At 39.0% G+C, this 20038-nt stretch overlaps 1 protein-coding gene and 1 long non-coding RNA gene across 2 annotated transcripts in view; one reads left to right on the top strand and one right to left on the bottom strand.

The window, feature by feature from the left end:
• EVA1A (eva-1 homolog A, regulator of programmed cell death) overlaps positions 1 to 20038 on the top strand; it is a 118659-nt gene that overhangs the window by 60284 nt on the left and 38337 nt on the right. The gene's annotated exons all lie outside the window — the stretch shown is intronic.
• LOC128483703 (uncharacterized) lies at positions 844 to 2840 on the bottom strand. Its single transcript, XR_008351094.1, has 2 exons — positions 2707 to 2840; positions 844 to 1069 (listed from the first exon to the last, which is right to left on the bottom strand). It is a non-coding gene; the product is annotated as an uncharacterized LOC128483703 (long non-coding RNA).

The raw sequence follows: 20038 nt of genomic DNA on the forward strand, positions 1-20038 counted from the left end.
GCTCATATGCACAAAACATATCCCACCCAGTGCTAACCAGACCCTTTCCTCAGGGCTCCCTATCCAGAATACTGCCCCGTGTAATAAAATATACACCACCATGCCACCATCCGCTGTCAGGTTCACCAATGGACCCATCGAGTAGATGCTCAACGAAAGAAGACAACACTAGCTTAGCCACCAGACTTTGCGAGTTAGTGGTTGGGGATCTCAGAATGATTTCTTTGGCGCCTCTATGGTGGTTGTGCACACGCGACACTGACTTCATATCTAGCCAGATCTTCGACGTGATTAGTGGGTCTCTCTTCCAGTCTGTTTGAAACCCTGAATAGGCCAGTTCAAGGCAAGTCAATAATTAATTTTATTAAAATAATAATAATAATAATATTATTATTGTTGTTATTATTATTAATAATAATTATAAGTCTTTCCTGAATATAAGACACAGTCTCAAAGCAGAAAGAATGGGCAGACTGGATCAGTAAATTTTATATCCAGTTTATATCAGACTGTACGCCCTAAACCCCCTGATCATCCACGAAACCAAATGCAGCTTGCGACGGGAATGACCCCAACTCACTTTTTTTTTTACATCATCATGAATATGTAGAACAATTAAACCTACGTTGCAGTAAACAGGCCGCCTGTATCCTTTTACATCTCGGATGTATTGGATCATGTCACTTTTTAACCCCTTAAGGACAATGGGCGGTCCCTAAACCCATTGAAAACAATGCATTTTGAGCCCGTACATGTACGGGCTTTGTCATTAAGGGGTTAAATACTGGATATGTAGGATTATGTAAGTCATTTACAATAAAAGCCGCAATACAAAAATGTCTCTTTTGACGGACCTCTGTGAAAACGTTTATAGACTAGAAATAAACATCCAGAGGATTTATTCCTTCAAAGCTGAACTGCAGATGTCTGCGATTTCAAAAAGCTTACGCATCACATTGCTAAGACGAGCCTTCATGTTGATCCAGTATAATGTCACAACCTCCGAATAAGCGCTGCCTGCGCATGAAAACCTTATTATTGAGAGTTTGTCTTGTAACATCTCCATTACCTTTAACAACAAAAAAAAAAAATTAAATTAGTGTCTCGGACAAAATAGCACGGAACGTTACCATTATTATTATTTATTTTTGCCTGTAGCGATCGTTCAAAACGAGGGTGATCTGTTCCAATTAAAGATTCATTTCCGCAAATATCCAGCAGCGCCAAGAATACGGAGCTGGGCTCTTCTGTTCCTTTTTTCAGGCTTATCCATCAACGAGAACATTAGAAGTTCAGTTGATCAAGAGAAGTGCCTTTGGGAAACGGAATCTTTTCTTCATGAGGACCTTTTGTCTTAAAGCTTAATGACTTTGTATTTGTTTTATTTCGGCCGCTATATGTGTTAACGTTGAAGTTGTCTGATCGTACGTTGTACTTGGTACCCTCTATATTACGCTGAATGCCAACATCCGGGTCTTCTATTTATCAACTTTTGTAGAAAAAATATGTTTTTCTGGAATATATAAGCCAAATTTCCTCTCTTTTAAAAAAAATGCTTCTTTCACACAGGTCATATAAACAAAGGCGGTTATTAACTAAAGGGAGAGTTTGTAGGAGAGCTGTGCTTTCAACTCCCTCGCTTCACTGTTCATCATGAACGTCCAACGCCGGCAGGTTTCTCCCACTGGCCCTGTATAATGCATAAATCAATGGATGAGGAGACTGTAAAGGAGCGCTGCGTAAATTGTTGGCGCTATATAAATAAAAGACAATAATAATAATAAGTCTCATTCATTTAACCATACATTATACAGGGCCAACCAAGCTCTGCCTGCTGCAGAAGCTCTCTAGGGTTGTCCCTTCAGAATGTAAAATGAAGTGAAGGAGCTGAAGCCACAACCCTCACTTTAGTGAATAGATCCCGGAGTTGGGACTGACTATCTTATGTATTTTAGGAATCCGTCATGGGTACCGGATTTATCTATATTTATAATGCCCTTTGCAGCTGATTTAATATCTTTTGTAGGCACAGAATTCCCGGTAAGGATCACCTCCATGGTTTTACATCCGTACAACCAACTCTGACAGCATCATTTTAAGACGGCTAGGATCTGAGAGATAATCTTACTTGCCTATACTTAGTGGCCTTACTGACCTATACAGTACTGTGCAAAAGTTTTAGGCAGGTGTGAAAAAATGCCGTAAAATAAGAATGCTTTCAAAAAGAGACATGTTAATAGTTTATTTTAGTAAATCAACAGAAAAATCCAAATCAAATCAGTATTTGGTGACCACTCCCATCACTCCCATCACTCCTTTATCACTCCCATCACTCCTGTGTTCCAATGGCACGTTTTGTCTAATTCAAGTTTAAGTTTAAAAAAGGCTAATTAATCGTTAGAAACCCTTTTGCAATTATGTTACAGCCAGAAATGTCCTTGTTGTCTATAGAAACTGTTATGTGACCCCAAACCTTTGAACGGTAGTGTAGATTTATACCGTGTATATATATGTGTGTGTGTGTGTGTATTTATAAATATATGTGTGTGTGTGTATATATATATATATGTGTGTGTGTATTTATAAATATATGTGTGTGTGTGTGTGTGTATATATATATGTGCGTGTGTGTGTGTATTTATATATATGTGTGTGTGTGTATATATATATGTATTTATAAATATATATGTGTGTGTGTGTATTCACCTGTTGTTGTTCCTTTTAGAGAATGACCCAGTAACCTTCCACCAGCTGAGTTTTTAGTTGCGATGGTGCAGTTGGCGCGTCTTTCCTCCTCGCGTTTTAAGTTTCCATTTAAATGTTACATCTTGTCAACACTTTTCGCCCCGGAGGTAGCCAATGACATATATCTGTACAGTAATGCAGGCCTGCCTGCTGTATTATTTATAACAAACTTCCCTGCCAGGTGTAGAATTCAATGGAGTTAATGATTAGCCAATAAAGGGTTTTTAAAATACGTGTGGCAGAAAATAGCGTTACTGTTGCAGACGACCAGATGTGTAGTCTTAGAATATGTGATGCATCGAGTTGGAAAGTCCCGTTCAGAAATGTCTGGGGTCATACATCCAGCAACAGAGAATTATTACAGTACAGCTGTTTTAAGCTGAAATACTACATTTTGAATCATATTTAATAGACACATAGAATTTGCTGGCAGAGACCAGCCGCAAAGACTCAGCCCTTAATCAGTCGTTGGTCTCGTCTTAGATTCAGGAGCCGTATGCCCATCCCATGCGTGTCTGCGTTCCCTCACCGTATAAACCTCTACCACTTCTGCTGGGAGGTGGTTTCATTTATCCACCACCCTCCCAGTAAAGTAAAACTTCCTTACATCACATTTAAGCCTCTGAACCTTCTACTTTTAGGCTATGGCGTCTTGTTCTAACATCTGCTTATTGCTTTTTCGGAGATGCAGTTGTACTAAACCATCTTCTGTTATGGAGATAGAAAGCAGATATAGGGGGTTACATAAAAATAAACTATTCTGTCAGAAACCTTGAAATAGTGTCCTGTCACCATAGCAACCTGCTGAATAGTCCAATCAGCAGGGACATTCCATTGGTTGCTACGGCGATACTTCTCATTTTCAAACTTTGTACCAGAATCACTTTTTAATACAAAGCTCCTGGAGATCTCTTACGTTGTGGGTCTCCATCACATCACAAAATCAGCACGATTGTCCCTAATAACAATAAATAACAATAATAACTAAATACCAATTATTTGTGATATAATTTGATCTAAATTACCAGCGATATAATAAACCCGTGATTACTGGTGTTATTGTATCCTGATCACTAGTACTACAATTTGATTCCAGCTACCTTTATTATGATTCGGAACCCTGAGTAACATTATATCCAGTGCTACAATTTCTTAATATAGTAAAATATTAGATACACACATAATATATAATAAATATAATACTATTATTCGCTATTATTCTCCACTTAATGTATCGGTTTGTCTTAGTCTGTCAATTCTTGTCTTGTCCTTGTTTATATATATGTATTGTATAAAGCGCTGCGTAAATTGTTGGCGCTATATAAATAAAAGATAATAATAATAATAATAATACTATTATTGGAATTTCCTAGTTTATATTTTATTCTGGAGAACCTTTTCATGTTGATTAATTGTCCGATTCATGACACTGTCTCCTGTGATTCACATATAAGCGTGATTTTGGTGCTAGCCTTTATTTAACATGCCACTTAGCATTATATACTGCACTCGATTAGCCATTCTGCCCAAGTCATGTCCTGACGCAGAGGTAAAAGTGATTTACAAGTTCATTATCTCCTTTATAGCAGTCATTGTGTGTGGTTATGGAAACCACAGCCTTTTAAGCTCAATATCGCTGCCGGAACACACACTATTACCCTTCACTTCACAACCACAAGATCCACGAAGTAAGCTAGAAAGGCTCTAAGGAGAACTTATCAGATCTTACTAACTTTCGCTCTAGTGGAAATTTGCCAACATGTCAAAGTTTTTGGTATAGTTCCAAAAAAAATTCTGTCCACAGATAACTAGATCAATTAGTATATAATATTAATATATATAATATAAAAAGTGATATAAAAATTCATATATATATAATATAAAAAGTAATATAAAAATGAATATATATATATAATATAAAAATGAATATATATATATATAATATAAAAATTAATATATATATATATATATATATAATATAAAAATTAATATATATATAATATAAAAATTAATGTAAATTTTTTTATACATATTATAATATTTACATTTAGACTGGTGTAAGGCGAGGTCATTCATGCAAAATGAGCTTGTAAATCTACAAGAAAGGCAAAATTCTTTAAAAAATTAAAATAAAACTAGAGCATTATAGGGGCTAATCGGGGCTATACTGTTCCCCTATTTTATGCATGGTTAGCTTCAACTTAAATTTACAGACAATTAGAAGAAGCAAGGAGGAAATGAAAACTTAAATATAGCTATTGAATAACTGCATATACCTGTCGCCCGCCATCCTGTCATTACAGCGGGAAGTTATAATGTAAATTAACAATCAAAGCTGTTCAGTGTATTGGAAAATAAGATCATCTAACTTTAAAGGGACGCCACCATGAAAAGAACTATGCGCGTAAATCTTGTGTAACACAGAGCGGGGCTTTTTAAACTTGGGGTCGGGACCCATGATGCCCATCGCTGGGTCGCACCTGGCTTTCACTCTGCCCTTGCTGTACTTGGCACTGTTGTATTCGGCGACACGTAACATTTTACAATTGAATGGGTATAGAGTGTTGGCCAGCGTGGTCTGATTTTCATTTCCAAGTTTTTGAAGGTTCCAAACACTCATCATGATTCATCCATTGATTGATCCGTTGGATATCGGCCCAAAACGATTTATACTTGTGTACCAAGCTTTAGTACTGTCGAGTAAATCATTTGTGCTTTGCAAGTGGAGCTTAACCAAGAGCCTTAACTCCTCGTTACTCTAGAATGCCATTTAGAATGTGGAATTCTAGTAATACATATTTTAAAGGTTTAGGTATTTGCACAAAATCTTCAATTTGTGGCAGCCCAGTTAATGTACCCCTGCCCACCGCCATATTTCTTTGTTTAAAAATGGTTTTGTAAGGGTGACAGTCCCTCTCTAATGGTCTTCTACTCCTGATGTAGGGGATCTGTCCTCACAGCTGCACTGAGGTCACACCGTGGTGAGTAGTAATGTCCTGCGCATGTATAAATAGAGTCCGTCTAGAGGAGAAACCCAGTTCTTAGGGTTAAGTTGACCTCTCTATCTTCTGCACCTGTTCAGCAGCTCATCAACCTTTCAGCTTAGTTCAGGGTTCTTTTAAAGTTGGCTTCTCCTCTGGTAGAACCATAACCTTCATAACCTAAGTCATCTGGACTCTGCTGAATCTTCATCCCCAAAAGGTCAGGGTCCTCACGTAGTTACACCTGCTGTCTTTACTTTGATTCAAGGTTAATTTTCCCAGCACATTAATAAAAAAATAAAAAAAAAAGCTTTGGTTGGAATAAAAAATAAAATAAAAAATAAAAAAACCCTTTCTGGAGTGGCGGCCCCTCTTTGGTTCTGAACCTGGCCGTTGAAGTTCCCCTTTGTGGTAATTGTTTCCTACCTCTGATGGCGGGTGCTCTCCTGATTGATCCTCTTTATTTCGTTTAGCGCCATACATGACCTCATCCTCTGTTGGTGGAAAAATTGTGCTCTGGGGTTTATTACCTTCCTTTCCATTGTTTGGGCTTCCCTCCCCTTTTTTTCCTTTTTGTATCCCGTTTAGCTGAAATTCTAATAATAAACATTGATTTACCTAAAAAAATGAAGTTCCCCATTGTTTAGAAGTCTATTGCCTCTGAATGGTGACTTACACGTGCCGACAAGCTAATGATTGGGACTGGTTATTAGGCAAAGGCGATTCTCCCGGTACCTACTGGGGTAATTGGTTAGTAAATCATGTGTTCCTTTTTAATTAGGCTTGTGAATTTGGACTTGTACAAATTGTAAATTTAACGACTTTTGCCAAATTTGGCAGTTCGTACCTAGCCACGAAAACTAGGCCAGAGTCCCTCTCTCTCACGCTCTCTCAATGTTTCCCTACTTCTGCTTCCACTTCTGCTTCCACATTCCCACATTCTCTTCTATCTTATGTCTTCTATCTTCGTCCACATCTCCACGGACATAACCTGGTGCAAGCTTCTGCCAAAATCACGGAGTTTACTGAGATGACCGGGCGATAGGACGTCACCGGAAGTGCAAGGAACTTCGCGCCAGGTTATGTCCCCAGAGATGCGAACAAAGATAGAAGATAGGACAGAGAAAATAAAAGATAAAAGAGAAAAGATAGAAGAGAGAAGATGGAGAACAAGAAGGAGGCGGAAGCAGAGGCATAAGCGAAACTGGTCGGCAGTTTAATCAATATATGTTTGGCTTGGCTAGGCACTGGGATGTCCTTAAATGTAATTCCTGCTATTATAATGTTGTAAATGATATATCTTCACCTTTTTGTTGTATTTTAGGCTATTCACATAGCAGACAGTCTCTTTGATTGGACTTTTGATTTCCCCTCAACCTCCTAATAGATTGTAAGCTCACAAGGGCAGGACTCTCTTGTCAATTTTAACATCATTGTTAATTATTACCTCCCCCATGAGCTATGGAATCTGCTTGCACTATATATGTATATATATATTTGTTATACAGTATACATGTATATATAGTGTAAGCAGATTCCATAGCTCCATTATAAGGTAAGGTTAGAAGCAAAATTTTGACACCGAATCGACCATCTAGTTTGGCCTAAACATGTGTCCTGGTGTGACTGTGCTCCGAAATATCTGTTATTTTCATCTGCCGAGACGTTTGCTACGTTTCTTCAGTGCGTGGATAACAGATATCTAACACAAGCTTACATTATTTTTTTATTGTAAACTGCACTGGTTCTTCTTATGCACAAGAAGTTTAAGAGCCTAGCGGGCAAGTATCCAGGACCTTCAAAATAGATTTCCAGGTACTGGCAAACCTATATCATATTTTAGAGTTAGAAGAAAAACTGGTTTTGTAGAAGGAATAGACATTTACTGTATCACTGGAAACAAAGTCGGCTACTGCGATATATTTAGGAAATCGGTCACAAAACCACAGGCCAAGAGGCCGATCTGATAGTCTCACGAGAGGAAGGTCCTTATCTACCTGCTTCTGTTTCAATCACTGGGTTAATACATATATATATATATATATATATATATATATATATATATATGTGTGTGTGTGTGTGTGTAAAGTTGTATCTAAGTGTCTATTGTCCTTTCACTTGAAAAGAACATGAGTTCACATGCATTGAAATCGTTTCTGAGTTGTCCTCAGGGCGCACGTAGACCATGAGCCCTTAACCTGACAGACAATGGGCTTGGCTTACACTATGAAATCATTGTTAACATGCATGAATTAGTATCGTTTATCATTCATTCCGCTCTACAATCCTTCTGGATTCACAGGCTTTCCAGAACAAAAATGCCCGTAAGCCCGCTCTATTGAGAAATATGCCTTCGGCTCCACGGGCGTGAAATTATGACATCACTGACTTCAGCCATGATAGCTGACATCATGAAATGTAGTCTGTGCGAACACAACAGTTTATTTGTGTTTAAGCTTAGTCATGAATCTAAGACGAGACCAAGGACTGGTTAAGGTTTGAGTTTTTGGATCAGGACAAAAGGCAGACTAGGTGGGCCGAATGGGTCTTATCTGCCATATAATGCTATAGTTTTATGTTTCTTCTAAACCCCTATAATCGATATTTATTAAATATTTATTAAATAGGCACAAGGCAGCTGAGCTTAATGGGAGGAAATACATGGAAGGGCAGCCATTTTTTTTCCTAATACAAAGCACTGACCCCTGACCTTCAGCAACAATAAAGCAAATGGCTTTGAATTTATTTACAGCGGTTTGGTTTCACAATTTGAGGTTTTGTTCATCAAGCATTCTATACATTCCTGTACAGAAATAGCCAAAATACCCTTATCTAAGCTCAGAACCAGCATGTTTGGATAGGAAGCATGCTGGTCTTCCTACCATGTGACTATAGATTATTGTCAGGATCTTTACGCACCGTATTTTGGGTATTAACTTGCATTTTTGTCATGATTTCAGATAAAAAAAGATCTAAACAGGAAATAATTTGTTGAGGCTTTAGGTTGAGGTCACTGATCGGAGTACCATCATATCCAAGCAGAGTTATATTGGGAATCGCTGCACGTTCACTCACATCACTGCTGACGTCTGTCACCATGTGACCGGTGCAGGGTCACATACGTGTGCATGTATACCGTTACATACGTGTGCACAGGCAGTGTTAGCGTGTGCTTATGCGGTCCCAGTGCATTCTTCTCCAGCAGTTGGGTTCAGGGACTCAAAACCCTGTAAACCACCCCTGTCATGTCTCTAAAAGGGGTAAAATCCACCTTGAAAGTCTCCTAACCCATCGAATTATACATTATACATTATACAGGGCCAGCTCAGCCCTTCTTGCTGGAGAAACCTACCAGCGTTGTCCCCTCTTAATGAATAGTGAAGTGGGATAGTTAAAACCACAACGCTCCGGCCAGCTCTCCCTTTAGTGAATAAACCGCATTGTTCTTCTTCCTTTTGAAGGTCCATCAATGATATATAGATTATTACCCACCAAGAAAAACGTGACCTCCACTTTCAGATCATTTCAGTATCTCTCTCTCTCTTGGTCTACAAGACGTCCTGAGGTGGACAGCCATGATTTAATGTGACAGCCAAAAAGAACACGTTGAGCAAGGAAGATGTTAAGGGGGTAATTGGGGTAACTGATCTTGCCTAGGGCAGCCTTCCTCATGAATACACAACTCTTTAGAGCTCGTTACAGATCAACAGAGAACAGTAGAAGAAGCAAATTAATTAAACTGATAGAGAGTTCTTAACACATAGAAATACTTCTGACGTCAAATGTATGATGTCTCTTCTCTCCAGCTGTCATCAGATAAAATTGTTATACGACTTCTCTGACCATCCTTGATAAATAATTCCAGAAAGGAACGCTCCGACATCCAAAGGAGAGGGTTGGAGGCTCACATGAATCCAGCTGCGGCTCATACGCGCCAGACGCTCCGCCAGATATCCACTAAGTGTTTTATGTATTACTAGGGTGGCTTCTTTACAAACGGATCTCCTCTATAATTATCATCCCTGCTTTATCGTTGTGACCTCCTGCAAGGAGAAATGTAAGAAAAACCCATAATTTTACATCCAAAAAATGAATGAAGTCAAATCTATCCAGAGCTTGTACTTTTATTACCTTTCAATTAGTATCGTGGTTTAAGAATGCTTGGTTTCAATGATTACAAAGGCTGCCTGAACCAATCAACAACAATCAGCAACTTAACAACGGGGGAGAGAGAACATAATGGTCTGGAATAATCCCGTAGAACAGGAAGTTAGGATGACTGCTCCCATGGTATACACATAATGTGGGTTTTTATCATTCATATGTTGCTTATTATAACCTGTAAACATTATTACATGGGCTTATCGTTCATGTTATAAGTTCTCTCTATCACTTTAAGTATTTTTGCCGGTTAAAAGCTCCATCCAGCCGCAAAATAAAATCGCCCCCGTGCCGCTAGCGCCTTTTGGTCCTGCATGGGACAGCACTTTTCAAGGCTATAGTTTTTTTTTTTTGCTATAAAACCAGTCAGCAGTTTTAAAAAACAGTTAATGTGGGGAAAAATGTAGCCGAGCCAAGTATATGCCGGAGCCGAGTGATATCTCTTTCATGTCGCCTCCTGCCGCTACTCTGCCGGACCCTCACGTCGTCTCCACATGCTTTGTAACGATCCAAAAAATCGCCGACTATTTCTCTGCCGTGAGTAGGATGGAAGGCGATCCCCTTTACTTTCCCACATGTCTATAGTATGAGCTTTTCTTTCCCTCTCGGAGCCCAGGACACAAGGTAAAATCATTGTCAGCTTCTTGATATAAGGGGTTTAATGCTTTTTATGACGAGAGGGTTTTTTTTTTCTATAAAAGGTGATTTTCTAACTTTTACAGTTCTGTCTAGATGTTCATATGATACAAAATCCTGTGTATTACAGTGTACTAAAGAAATATATATATGACTTCAGAGCAGCCATGTTAATTTCCCGTTGTCATGATCAACATATTTATTCCTCCCCATTAATGTTATATCCCACTTCTTATTAAGTTGCAGACCAATAAACTATCAATATACAATGAATAAACATTAAGTGTAGTAACCTTTCATGGTATATATATACTTAGGGGCTCTATGGGTTTGACCCGGAGTCTCCAGGTGAAGCCCGGCTCCCTGGGGGTCTCTGAGTCAGGTTCTGCTTTCTGTTGCTAGGGAAGCGGCGTGGGAAATATAGAAACATTGATCTAGTTTCTTAGTACCCCAGGCAGTGTGGTGCTATATATATATATATATATAAAGTGGTAGGGATGGGCAAATGAGGGAGCCCGTGTCATTTAGGGTCAGAAATCAAACCTTGTGTCCTTATCTGCTTTGCTAGAATTCATCATTCATCGTGTATTTTACTTGGCTTTACCAATATGCAGAGAAGGTCTGGCCTTAGAGATGAACAATGCAGCCGCCTACTACAGCAGTCCGCCGGGGGGATCCGAGTCCGGGCCCGACGTGCCAAAAGCAACTAATTTTAATAAGAAAATGACACCTAGTCCACAGCACAGAGGGCCGAGTGGAACAGTAACTTTTTTGATCCTTGACTTCATTTCATCATAATAATTTTTTCACTATGTAAGTGTGTTCAGCGGTTATGTGGTTGTACGTTATATGGCCATACCTGGAAACATCCAGGGAGTCGCGCATGCTTCCACAGCCCCTGGACGTGAGTAGCCGTAACTTTGATTGTCTAAGTCAGGGGTTCTCAAACTGCGGCCCTCCAGCTGCTGCAGGACTACATCTCCCATAATGCTCCTTCAGCTAAGGGGCTGGCTGAGGAGTATGGGAGATGTAGTCCTGCAGCAGCTGGAGGGCCGCAGTTTGAGAACCCCTGGTCTAAGTGATACACCAAGGGTGCCCAACTCCAGTCCTTGAGGACTGCAGACATGCCATGTGTATCCTCGCTTGAAAACAAGTAGTTTAAGGAATTGTCAATTCAGATTCCCGTGCTCAAAAATTGTGGCCCTCAAGGACAGGCCTTGTGCTGCACTGGAATATACAAATCCTATCTACCCTGACTTGCAAAGAAATATTACTGGTCCAGGTGTCCAGCATAAGGTTACCATACTTAGCCAGAACAAACTATCATCCCCCGCTGAGATATTTAATGTCCGTCATTATGAAATAAGTTGACTCCAATCCTGTGACTGCACAGCTTCAGGTACAGATGGGGCAGCTCTGTATAGAACAATCAGAGCGGTGTAATTATTATTATCTTTTATTTCTATAACACCAATGATTTCCACAGCTCTCCTTACAGTCCATACATGAAGAGGGCACTGATCGCAAGAGCTTACAATCTAGAGTTCTGGGGCTTCTCCCAGCTGTGAGCACTACCTGTTCTGTGTCTGTTTGGAAGAGCAGTGCTGGAATTTGGGAATCTCAGGTGCCCTGTGCTGGCCCTGACATGAAAGGGACACTAGATGGGCCCCAGAGGTCTAGAGTCCGGGTAACAGGTGCAGCTGCCTGTGATTATGTTGTTGGTCCAAACCCTTCTACTCCTTTCACACAAATTATGACCTTGTTACTTTTACCTACTTTGCACCCCTTCTGGTTATAACCTCTGCGCATGTTTGTCCAACATGGAGCCTTTTTTTACAGACATCACTTAAGTATATCCTACCCGTACTTAATATCAGAGAATGACATTTATACATCCCATAAAATGTCTCTTCAAGGAGCAGCTCTTCATTGTGTCAGCTTTATGATGTGTACCTTTACTCATATTTTACTCTTTACTTTACTCTATAGTATTTTTATTAAGGTACAAAGCATCGTTTGCACGTAAAGTTTTCATTTGAGGTTACTCTTTTCTGTGACATGGACCACAGACCGCCAGAAGATGCCTCTATCTGTGCAGAGTCACAAATGCCTGTGGTTGTCTAGCAATTCAATGTTAAGTCGAGGGAATCAATAACAGAGCCATTGAAAAGCCACGCAGCGCTCTGCCCGCCACCCTCTCCTCTACGTAAGCCTGGCAGGAACGATACAACGCCCTACAACGTCCCAATATCTGCAGCAACGTTCCGGATGAAGGTCTGGCTGGTTTTCGTACAATGAACTTTAGGAGCCGTTACGTATGAGGACTAAGTTACTTGAAGTTACAGAAGACAGAAACTAAGTTTTTGGGTCAAAAACTATAGTAGAGAAACTGCGACAAGTCTTTCAAACTTTTCATCTCTTAACAAGTGTTCTGAATAGACAGATGTACTAATTCGGATTTTGGAGTATATTTCTTACAGATATTTTTCATTTGTTGAGTTTTTGGACTAGCCTAAACCCCCCCTCCTTAACAGAATTAACCACCACGTCCGAAATGGAGGAATGGCGACCGTGCTTGACGTTATTATCCCATAAATTGTATAAAAGGGTAAATGCTTCCTTCAGCAGCTTCATTGCCAGATAATTTACTGTTATGGTTTATAGGTTCGATAACTTGATCCTTCGAAAGGAACTCCATGACATGTATCTGAACAACAAACGATTAATCGTTAACCGAGGGAAGAGAGCCGTTACCGCACACCGTGATGCCGTCACCGCGAGCGAAATAAATTCTGCCTGTGAGAGCGAGCGTGAAATGCAGCTCATGTAGATGGCCCCGTTATGCCGTAAAGATGAAAGCTTCACAATGCGACGGCCTATGAAGGAAAACTATAAAAGAAGATTAATTCTTTCAATATATATATGTATGCACATAAAATGTTCTAAAATTAAGCAATATATACTGTCACTGTCAGTCTCCCGCAGATGATATGCATTGGAACCAACTATTTCCACTTTCAGAAGGAGCGCTGGAAGTTCCTCGATTGCAATGTTACTCTAGCTTTGCATTATTCCAGATGATCAGAATGCCATTAAACCTCCTTCCTTATAGACTCCATTTGATTTTTCAGAGCAGAAACAAGGGGTTAGGACGATTGGAGAAACATTTGCAGACATTCTAGGCAGCAGTATGTTCTTGACCAGCCCTATAACCTGCGATGACAGCCCCAAAAGGTCACCGGCCACCCAACCAAGGGAAGATCAGCCTTTTGTATGATCAGACTCCCCGATGTGCCGCTGCTCAATGGCTCCGGTTACAAGCAAGATCTCTTATGACCCCAACCGGCCATGTTTCACAATTTGCAGTGTCTTCTTCTGAAACCGGCAGAGAAAATTGATCCATCAGCACTAGTCTTAGCTGATTGGCTGAGACACCCGCTGATGATGTCATCCTATCATATGACGTCAGTTACAGAAAAGACTGCATTGTACACATCAAACGGGAAATCAAGATCCTTTTATTTTTATGGTATTAATTCTTGAAAAATGTGTCACATTTCCTGAGTTATTATAATGTTCCTGGATACCACGGAGAACCTTAAATAGTTAAAGTTTTTTTTTGCAGAATATATAGCGACTTCTGTTTCACGGGAACTTTCTGGTTTCTAGCTTCCGTAGGTTTGATCTTTGATTATCTTTAAGCAAACAATTGGAATGCTGGTGAACATGCGGCTGCTCTCAGACATTCCGCAAACAGCCAAATCCTTTCAATCCCTTCCTTTCAGGTGAGTATAATTGTATGCACTGAGTGATGATGTCATTGGTATTACCAAAAAAAAAAATACTATAAACATTAATTGCAAGTACTAGCAGTAACGTTTGGAATGAGAAAGTATTTTCAGCTTTAATATTGGAAATGTCTTTATGTCAATCTGGGATTGTCCGAGCAGTAAGAAACCCCTACAAAGAGGGAAGGGAATTGCAAATTAACTAAATTATCACAAAAGATCACTGTTCTTTAGGAAAGTTCTTTCTTTCTTTCTCTTTCATTCATTCATTCATTCATTCATTGTTTTTTTCCTTCTTTCATTCTTTATTTCATTATTTCTTTCTTTCTTTCTTTCCCAAAACACCCATTTTGCCCTGTGTCCCAGAGAAGTGGTACTTCACCCAAAGCCTTCAGTTGAAATCTGAGAGTTTTCCTGGTGATGCATACCAGTGATACCCACCTTCTCTGCAGTCGATCACAATAGGGTCTATTCACTAAAGAGTTTACAGAGGAGTTTGCAGGCGAGTTGTGTTTCCGCTCCATGACTTCTGCATTATGAAGAGCCAACTCCAGTGAGTTTCTGCTGCAGGAAGAGCTTGGCTGGTCCTATATAATGTATAACGTGTCCTCCCCCATTACATTATACATTATACAGGGCCACCTCAGTGAAGTGATAAGAGTTAAAAATACAAGTTGTAAAGCGAGAGAGTTTGAAACCACAACTCTCCTGCCAGCTCTCCTTGTAGTAAATAGACCCATTTTCTTTGCCTTTGTACCTGAATTGAGGTTGCACATCCTGGAAGCTCTTTTTCCAAACTATATCTTGTAAAATTCACATTCTTCCCCGTCAGCGAGTTGGTTTGTAAACAGCATTTGAGCCACAACTCCTTGGAACGTTTATAACGATGGCCGCGTTCGCCACGGAGCTGTGCGTGTTTATGTGATGAATGTGGCATTGCGGCGGGACACGTAACTTTACCACTCGCAAGAAGACCACCCTGGACGTGAGAATTTCAATTCCAGGGGCAAATTACTTTTCCAGTTTCCACGGCTTTTCAGATATATATATTCTATCCAACGTGCTTCAGTACATGGCTGGTGGAACGTTGTTGTATAGTCTAGAACCGCCAATGTTTACGCTCCCAAGAATCGTATAAGAATCATTTTTGCTCCGGCTCTGTTCCCAGGTCTCCTCTGAAGCTCCGTCGTCTCTCGCGGGCTCTTTAATTGGTTCTGCAGATTTTTGCTGTCTGTGTATTGTTTGCTTTGTGGCCACGCCAAGCCTTAGATCAGTCCGAACTTACGTCTATGGCGAGAGCTTCTTTATTTCCTTGGCTTTGATGAAAAAGCCACTACAATGAGAAGTTTGCTTCAATTTATTGAAAACATGTTGCTGGTATGTTAAATTAAGCTTTGGCTCCCGCTACCCCTCCTTACTGCAAATATATTGTGCTTTTTTAGGTCTATTTTTAAAATAAATTATTACTTATTAAAGCCACCTGCTGCTCCAAATACTCCAAAAAATAAGTTTATCATACAGGACAAAACAATTCCTTTGGAATCTAATATCTCCATTATAGGGTTCATTACAAATCATTTTTTGGTGTTCATTGTTTGAAATCATACCGCCATGTAAAAATTGCAGGCTACACGTCAGACGTATCACTGGCTCTGCTTTCCTTTTGGGCCAAATGCCCAGCATTTTACAAGATTAGAAAAACTCAACGTAAGAAAAATTGGACAAGCGTTTTGGCAAAAGACGGACATTATTTTTCTACGGAAAAAAAAAATAAAGAAATCACAGGTCCAGGGATTTGGTTAATGTTAAATGACTTGAACTTTACGAGATTGTATTAAAAAGTATGGCATACTTCAAGGGGCAGAGCCTGAACTGGGCACAATACCTGGGGTAATAGTGGGGGAGGCAGGGCTCATTGTACAGCGCTATGGAATATGATGTCGCTATATAAAACAATAATAACTCTGAGGATGGACGTCATGCTGGAGATATGGGGTTGTTCCTGGTTCAGACATTCAGGTTTTGCAACTGAACCTATGCATTGAATTATAGGGGCAGGGCAGGGGCAAGCCTAGGGTTACTCATATCTGAGTGTGTGATTTCTTTGGTGCCTCTCTATCTAGATGAGCAAGGCTATAATATTGAGCCTACGCTCACATCATTACCCCACACCTTCCTGGATACCTATGGGTGAAGAGTTAAGCCAAGACTCCTGGACCCCCATTCCCCAAAACTAACACACACACACATACTAACACAGAAACTTGCTATAACATCCACACACCTAACACCATAGAGTTACACACTGTAACACCATACACTAACACACATGATTTAACACCATACACTAACACACACTCTTACACCAGATCCTAACACACATGATTTAATAACATACACTAACACATACACATACTCAACCTCATACACAAATTCCCACACACTCTAATAACATACTCTAACAACATACACCAGCACACACATACTACCATACAAACTCACTGTAACACACACATACTCTAACACCATACGCTAAACACACATACTTTAATAACATAAACAAACATACACATACTCTAATAACATACATTAACACACACATACTCTAATAACATACATTAACACACACATACTCTAATAACATACATTAACAAACACATACTCTAATTGCATATTCTAACACACAAACTCATTCTAACGCTATACACTAACACACATTCATAGAGTCCCCTCAATTATACCCTTAAAATGGTGATTTTCCAAAATAAGATTTTTGTATTTGGCTACAAAAAAAATGTGTATGGCAGGTAAAGTTAGGATATATTTATGTTAAAGGGTACTGAACACAAACATTTTCTTGAAAGAAATGTCTGACGAATGGAGGTCATTTATGAATATATTTTATATTAAGGAGTCAAAAAACTAGCATACAACTCAAGTTTAATCATCTTCGGTATTAAGGTTTATAAAACGCTCATCTACTCCGCCACACTTACAATGAAGTAACAGTACCGACCTTAACCATTTTAAATAGATTTCAAAAAGTCTGTTTCCTGTTATGAAATATTTAATATATAAAAGACCTCTGTTGAAATACCATTGGTCTGACCATCCTTACACATAATGCGCTGGCCTGCTCGCAAATCATATAACCGCAGAATAAATCCCTAAAAAAAACAAATGAATTCATATCACACCATGACGCTTGGATCGGTGAAGTTAGCTCAGAACCACAAAATGCAGAAAGTAATTCCAGAAGTCCAGGCCTGGAAACAAATACTTCTTCCCAAGCTTTTCAAGAGACAAGAGACTCACAAGCAGGAGCTTTAAAAAAATATATATAGTTCAATAATTAAACCCTAGAGCCACCTATAGCTTGTGTTTTTTGTTTGTTTTGTATGTTTTTTTTTTTTTTTTCCGTCGGTGTAATTGTTTTGGAGGTACTTGGTTTAAACATTAACCTAATGGAAGCTGAGCCTGTAGCAGAACCAGAATTATCTACTTAACTTCCTCTTATGATGTTTCGTTCCCCCATCATCCTTACAAAGGCTGCCTCAGCCAATGAACGACAATCAGGAACTTAAGGATAAAGCAGAGCTACAGCAATGCGAATGAATAATCCTGAGAAAACATCATTCCCCACTTTTCCCACAAAGTGGGGTTTTATTATATGTCTATATTGTTTATTTTAATGTGTTGTGTTTTGGGGACTGGCCCGGGTCTGTTTTAAATGAGAATTCCCACTAAAATGATTAAGACACAGACATTTTATCCAGCGCAAGGCAATATGATACTAATAGGTCTAAAATAACGGCTAAAAACTAGAATTATTTTTTGAACAGTACAATATTAAAAATAACTATTTTAAAGTAGTATTAGTAATAATATAAAAATACTAAGAAAGGGTTTTCCCTTTAATGATGCACCATGTAATATAAATTTATATTAATGTATTAATGCATCACAGTGCTACATGACCCCGATTAAAACAGTATTCTGTCTACAAGGAATATATGCATTTTGTTCTTGAATGTGTAATTAACACATTTCATTTTTTTCCCCTCATTAACACAAAGCAGCATATGTCGGCATTTTACAGAAAATAAAATAAAAACAATATAATATATATATATAATATAATGATTTGGAAAAAAAAATAATACTATAAATATTGATATCACATGGTCCTCTAAAATAACACAATAAATAGCTAGAAATGTTATTATCTCAATTCTTAATTTTTACACTATTGAGCATTTTTTTTAATCATTTTTGATCATTTTAATTGACATAACACGTACAGACGTATGTTCTTTCTACCACCAGGCAGGCATCTGATCTCGATGCAGTCCTCTTGTTTTCTGCTCACTGGTTTTTAAGCTTCCTGCAGGACATTTTGTTGGACTTAATAATTTTGTTAATGCTTCAAAGAACTATTGCAAATTTACTATTTAGAATGGAATTTTGCTCTAGTTTGGCCTAGAAGTCGGGCTGTGGTAGGGCATGAGCCGAAGCTTTGACTCGTTCTCCATGGACATCTTTGTGCATTCCCAGGGACCCCCAAAATGAAACAGCTGAAATATGGGGCAGACGGGGTTAATGTTGTGAATGACTATTGTAGCTGGAAACGGCCGATTTTTAATGGAATATTTAAGGATTTATGCTTATTTTCCTGTATTCTTGATTGCATGTTATTTCGAATAACGACCAAATATATATAAAACAATAAAACAATTTCGATTAATAAAAATAAAGTTTTGTTTTTGTTTATATTTTTTTTATAATATTAAAATGTAACAAGAATGGTTAAGGATGATTGGAAAAGAGATTTTTTTCAAAAATAATAAGTAAATGCTACATTCAAACGTGGAGATGAAGTTTATGCCGATGAAAAAATAGCAGTTCCATTCGTAAAACTTAGAAAAGGGATCTCCGGCACATTTTCCTGACATAATACTCCCTGGCATGGTTACTTAAGTGTGATTAAATTCTCTGCGCTGTTCCTTTACTGCCGCGAGGCGCTGGCAGCTGTCCAGCTCAGTGCCGGGTACTCTCGTTGGAGAGGCTTAGATGTGATGTAAGGAAGTTTTACTTTTCGGAGAAGGTGGTAGATAAGGGGAACAGCCTCCCAGCAGAAACAGTAGAGGTGAATACGGTGAGGGAATGTTGACCTGCATGGAAGTTATTCGCCGGCACACCTGAAAGCATTCCTAAATGAGCCAATTTTGAGACTTTTTATCGCCTTTTATTAGCCTTTCACTGGCATTCTGTGTAGCAATTAGCTTTATATCCCTATCTGGCAACTTTCTAAATCAGCTGACCCTGAGACTCTTGAAATATTAACCCTTTAATAGCCATCGTGAGGATTCTATGTAGCAACTCGCCAGATGTGTTACCCAAATGGCTCTAATACCGGTTCCCATGGAAACCTTGACTTGTTATTATTTAAAGATACACTTGAGTCACCTGTATTCAAAAGGGGATATAAACTAGACCTGTGCGTTTGTTTTGGTGCAAACTTTATTTTTAACAAAAATTGTCTGTTTCGTGCGCTCGTATGAATCGATGAAAATGAGGGCGATACATTTGTAGCCACATGTAGCCGCCATTACAAGCCGTTTTGGCGCTCGTTGATGAGGTAAAGTGGGAGGAGCTGTGTGTGGGAGGGTACACATGAATAACTGATAGGTAGAAGTAGCCAGAAAATGTGGGTGGTCTCATTGCCTA

Source organism: Spea bombifrons, chromosome 3, assembly GCF_027358695.1.
Source record: "Spea bombifrons isolate aSpeBom1 chromosome 3, aSpeBom1.2.pri, whole genome shotgun sequence".
Taxonomy (NCBI): Eukaryota; Metazoa; Chordata; class Amphibia; order Anura; family Pelobatidae; genus Spea; species Spea bombifrons.